The sequence below is a fragment of the Brassica napus genome, chromosome C8 (assembly GCF_020379485.1).
Source record: "Brassica napus cultivar Da-Ae chromosome C8, Da-Ae, whole genome shotgun sequence".
NCBI classification, from domain to species: Eukaryota; Viridiplantae; Streptophyta; class Magnoliopsida; order Brassicales; family Brassicaceae; genus Brassica; species Brassica napus.
Genome location: NC_063451.1, coordinates 11,298,717 through 11,305,006, shown reverse-complemented (window position 1 = coordinate 11,305,006; position 6,290 = coordinate 11,298,717).

The window sequence follows — 6,290 nt, the reverse complement described above, 5'->3', positions numbered from 1 at the left end:
TAGCTTTACCTAAGAGATTAGTTGCTAAAGGAGTTAAGATTGCTATTGGACTTGTTCTCCATGTTTGTGTTAGTAACATTCAACCTAAGAGATTAGATGCTTGAGTTACTTTACCAAAAGAACATTCATGGCAACCGCGCCAATTTGATGTTAGGAGTTTTTAAGGCTCCTAATCAAATGTTGTAGTAAAAAAGATTGTCGAACCAATCCTAGGTGATTCTAAAGCAAAGGGAATGCAAGTTCATGCTTAAGCTAAGTGCAATCCGGTTTAAAAGATCGTATGAACTAAGAACTAATAAGCTAATGCAATAAAGTAATGATCTTTCTTTCTCAATATGAAGCAAGAGGACTCATGGGGCTAGGCATTTGATCTTGGGTGATGTAGATCCAATATAAGGGTGACAAGCTATCAATCAAACACTCCTTATGCCTAGACACTAAGCCAAACAAGCTCTATCTCTAGATGAATGTTCTTTTGGTAAAGCAACTCAAGCATCTAATCTCTTAGGTTGAATGTTACTAAAGCAAACATGGAGAACAAGTCCAATAGCAATCTTAACTCCTTTAGCAACTAATCTCTTAGGTAAAGCAAGCTAAAAGCATTGAAGAGTTGGTTCAGACATTTCATCATACACCTTGTGGGCAGAAAATGCCTAGAGATCTATTTTAGTATGATCAAGACTAAAATAGCATTGACAACCCTCAACAAGCAAGAAAACAATTAAATCTAACACTAAACACCCTAGATCTTCTCTAAGCACCCTTAATCACCCTTGCCCATGAATCCAAGATTAGTCTACTCACTAATAGACATGAATAACCCCAAAAACATGGATGATTCAAGGTTAAACATGATTAGAGAGCAAGATAATCAAGCAAAGAAAAGAAATTATGATCAAGATTAGATATTTTTCCCAAAAGTGGCTTTTGATTAGATAGAAAACAAGATAAGTCCTAATTTTAGGTTTAGAGAGTATTTATAGGACTCCTAAAAACCTAGTGGGCCTCAAAAACAAGTCTGAGAAGGTCCAGCAAAATATGAAAAATCCACCAAATATAGATCTAGCGCGCGGGTTTTGTGACCCCGCTCCAGTGGGTCGCTCTAGCTTCACAGCGGGTTCGCCACCTCGCTCCGGGACGTCGCTCTGGCTTCCTTCGCACTTCATGGATTTGGCACGCGATGTACCCACCTCTCTCCGTCTTGGTCGCTCCGGTTCTCGAAAGTTGTTGACGGGATGTTGGGCCGAGAGCGGGTACGCTACCTTGCTGCGAGAAGTCGCTCTGGTACAGAGCGGGTGTCATACCTCGCTTCCGTGGGTTGCTCTACACTTCACTCGTCCAGAGCGGGTGCATCACCTCGCTCCAGTAGGTCGCTCCAGCTCCTCTACTCACCAAGATGATCATTTTCTACTCCTTAAGAGCCCAAATGTCTCCAAATACCTCCAAAAACTCTAAGGGATGCTCCAACACCTAATAAAGACTTATGTATGCAATATGAAACCTAAAGGATGCCTAGATTTAATCTAGATGATCAAAATGTGCAAGAATGAATGACTAAAACAATGCAAATATGCAAGATATCAATAACACAACATTGGTGTCGATCGACAGTGATGTCAGAATATGGGCTGAGCATATTTTATGACCGCTGAAGCCCAGAAGCAACCCCAAATTACCAGAATACCCTTGGACGACTAGAAACCCTATTTATGTTATTTATAAGCCATTGTTGACGGCTACACGCTATCTACGCTTTGTTTTATTCTTGTTCTAGGTTAGGAGAGAAGAGAAGAACTCCTTCAGAGTCCTCTTGAAACTCCATTGTTTTGGTTTTATTTATATTTTATGTTATTCATCTAGGATTTCTGTGACAAACATCATGCATGAGTAGATCCACCTGCTAGGTTTAGGAATTTCTAGGGTTTTGAATGAATTTCTGAATTATATGATTGTTAGGATATCTAAAGATCTCTACATAGCTTGTAATACAAGGATCTAGAGTAGCTAGAAAACCACGAGAGTGTGACTAATTGCTTGAACCTAGAATCACAGGACAATTGAGAGGCACGAGAGTGCAATCTATTAACGGAACCCGAATCTTGCTGGATTAGATACCTAGGCGCATACGAGAGTTGGTCTAGGAATCTAGTTGAACATAATCGATCAGATCGATAACGCTTGCCTAAGGCAGTGTCGATCGACGCTTATACCATAGCATCGATCGACACTCAATCTGTAGCATCGATCGACGCTCATACCATAGCATCGGTCGACGCTCGATCTGTGTTAACATGCGAGAGCTGGAACATTGAACTTAGTCAATAGATTAGACTCACAGCGAGAGCTGGTTGTCTTTTGCATTAGATATCGAGTTCTAGAATCAATACTTAGCATCTATAGTTTCGAGTTCTAATAACCTGAATGAAATCCTAAGTCTAGTAACAATCCTTCCATCAAACAACTCTTTGTCAAGCTGAACAATTGTCTTGTTCAACTTGTTTACTGCTTTGCATATCTTTATTTACTGCTTTAAACCTATTTAGCCTAGCTTAATCAAACTAATTAGATTTATTTTGTTCCCTAGCTCCCTGTAAATTCGATCCCTAAGTACTACAACTCGACCTCTTATTTGAGAGAGTATAAATCACTCCTTAGGGTAATTTGAGTGATATCAAATTTGGCGCCGTTGCCGGGGAGCTTTGATCGCCATTAGATCTGTCTAGTTAGATTTAGTCTAGGTTTTACAACTGTTCAAAAAAAAAAAAAACTGATAAAATTTTTTCTTGTGTTTCAGGTACATCCATATGAGTACCAGAAGCAACAAGGGGATATGGCTGTTACTAGTAAAGCCACTGGATTTGGAACGCGTGATCCATAAGTCTAAGAGGGCAGTCGACACCCTCCAAGCAGCAATTGACAGCGCAGAAATCCAAGCGTCGATCAACACTGTTCACCTGACGTCGATCAACACTGTTCACCCGACGTCGATTGACACTGTTCACCCGACATCGATCAGCACTGTTCACCCGACGTCGATCGACACTGTTCACCCGACATCGATCAACACTGTTCACCCGACTTCAATCGACACTGATCACCTGACGTCTGTCAACACTGATCACCTGACGTCGGTCGACACTGATCACCTGATGTCGGTCGACACTGATCACCTGACGTCGGTTGACACTGTTCATCAACCGTCGATCGACACTGTTCATCCATCGTCAACCGAAACTGTTCATCCTTCGTCCGACACCACTTGTTTGGAGGCAGAGAAGGTGGAAGTGCTCATTCTTAAGGTCGATGAGAATGGGCTGTTAAGAGACAAAGAAGGACGCACTCGCAACAGCGCAGGACAGTTAATTAATCCTCAGGGTGCTGTGATCTCTGATGTGATTGATGTTGCTGAGATGAATGACTTTGACCTGAGCCGAGAGTGGTATGATTGGGTAGGTTGATACCCCTTCCAGGGCCTTCCTCACCAAGACCCCAGAAACCACATCGAGGAGTTTAAGGATCTCGTGTCACAGAGTGAGCAGAATGAAGTGTCTGAATACCACATGCTCTGCAAGATCTTCCCCTATTCTATATCTGGGGATGCATTCAGATGGTTCAGTAAACTGCAACCAGGATCTCTAACCAGCTGGGATGACATTGAAAGAGCCTTCCTTTACAAATTTCTTGATTATGCTGAAGCAACTCGAGAAAAGGAGAAAAATGATAAATGGGACAGGTTCTTGGCATCGTTAGATGAGGAGTATATGATTCCAATACAGCTGCTCGACGACATTATGGTAAAAAGGGATGAACAACATGTGTCTGGAGAGCTGAGCTGAGTAGAGGAAGCTGGTACTGAAGACACGACCTCAACGTTGACCGACGGCAGGACCTCAATGTTGACCGACGGCAGGACCTCAACGTCGACCGACGGCATGACCTTAACGTCGATCGACGTCATGACCTCAACGTCGATCGACAGCACGACCTCAACGTCTACCGACGTTACAACCTCAATATCGGTCGACAGTACGACCTCAACGTCTACCAACGTTACAACATCAACGTCGATCGACGATGTAGAAAAAGAGATCACCATGGAAGATTTCTTGGACCTAGAAGAGTTCTTGGAGTTGGAGGATGGAGAAAAACTTGAAGACTTGGATTCGAGTAGAGAAGTCACTATGGAAGACTTCTTAGAGCTAGAGGAATGGCTTGAGGATATGGATCGGAATTCGGAGAAGAAGCTTGATGACGATCAGCATACTTCGAGAGGAGATCTGGAAACTTCACCAAAGGCAAGCATCGATCGACACCAGCCTGATATCATCGATCGACACTCAGCGGATAGCATCGACCTACACCCACTCGAGAGAATCGATTGATACCCACCCGATTTCATCGCTCGACACCCACCTGATAATATCGATCGACACCCAGGGTTGGATGAGCTTTCAAGATATATAGTTGAGGAGGAACCGATTGAAAAAAGGATGTACATGTCTAAGGCCTCACACCTTGCTGTCCCTAAACATCAGAGACTGCCTATCTGGACAGAAAAAGCAACTGGGTTTCACAAAAGAGTGAGGAGGATACATGATCCTGTGAAGATTGTGGTTCCATGCGCTGTATTTGAAGCTGAATCTCCTATTCCACCTGATAGAAGTATGCATTTCAGTTCTTACATTGAGGTATTGGAAGATCATCAGTGCGTAGAAGCTTCTCAGAGAGGGTTGCGATTTAGAGATGAAGTCGATAAGGGCCCAGCAGAACCAGCATCTGTCGACACCGACCGGATACCATCGAACGACACCAACAAACCGGCATCTATCGACATTACCACTTTACCATCGATCGACACTGGACGCATATCAGAGCAGAAGTAGTTCGATGTATGTGGAAATCTTAGGGATGGAGATACCACCATGCGATAAGGCAAGTCTCGGGGAAAGAAGAGGAGAAATTGGAAGAAGAGAAAAAGGATCATGGGTGATCCTCAGGTATCATTGATTCCTCACTTTTCAGATGGTGTCAGGAAATCCAGAGTGCGCAGCAGATACTTCTCACAGCCATTTGCAAAGCTTCGAGCACTCCTTATTGCTGAGATGATAGACCAAGGAGTAGAGTCTATGGAGTAGGCTTTCACACAAGAATGATAAAGCTTTAGAGAGTAGACATTAAGACTTGTTTGGAGCATGTTCTCATTCTCATCCGGACTAAATCAGATCTCCAAAGTAAGTGATCAGGTTAGAGGTAGCAATAATAGCCGGGATGAACGAAGACACAATAGAGTTGCTTCTTTATGTATAGCCTTGCGATTAACACCTTAGAACCCTAGACAAACTAGCCGACTACTCAGCCATAACACAAGATGAACCAGACATGATAACTGAATAATACTGCATGTAAATCCAAAGATAAATCAATAGGGTTCAGGATGATCTTCTCTATCAAGAAGAGGAACCGTCTCCCATACAATAGCAATTATTCAAGAATAGGTCTAGGTCTCTTGCAAAACTAGCGTAGTCCATAAAATAAAGATAAGGATGGCTTTTTATATGGAGGCGCCATCGACTTCAGAGAAGAGAAAAGGTGATTAGGGCAAATCTTTGAAAGATATGGAAACTTCCATAAATGTCGGGAACAATCAATCATGCATCAACATAATGCAAGGCGGAATCAATCATGCATCAACATAATGCAAGGCGGAAACATCACAATAACAATGCATGCTACTACACTTCGCGGAGACTCTCTACTCGACGCGTAAGACCAACACAGCTGTATGCCTTGTCCAACTCAACAACACGTCTAGACTCAATCCTCGACTCAATTCAACACAAAACCCAACACACGAATGGAGCTCCTGCTACAACATCCTTCGGATCCCACACAACACACCGGACTCCATCATTTGAACACTCTCAGATACAAACACACAAGTCACATAGCTGGAAAACATCATTTTCCGGCAAACGGCCATACTCCGAGTCCGGACTACATCGTCATGTAGCGCTTGTCCATGGGCGTGACCCACTTCACGCGAAAAGCGGACGAGGTAGTCTTATCCGTCTCACACACACGTAATGCGCCCCGCAGGTCAGCGATTACGTCAACACACACATCACACATAACGCGCCCCGAGGATCAGCGATTATGCCATCCACAAGTCATAGTGCTCGGTTACGGGATCACACTAGACTATCGCACACAGCCAGATTGCATGTCCTACTCACAAAGAGTAAACAACTCACCACAAGCTCTATTCTCCATGAGTAGGCTACACAAACACT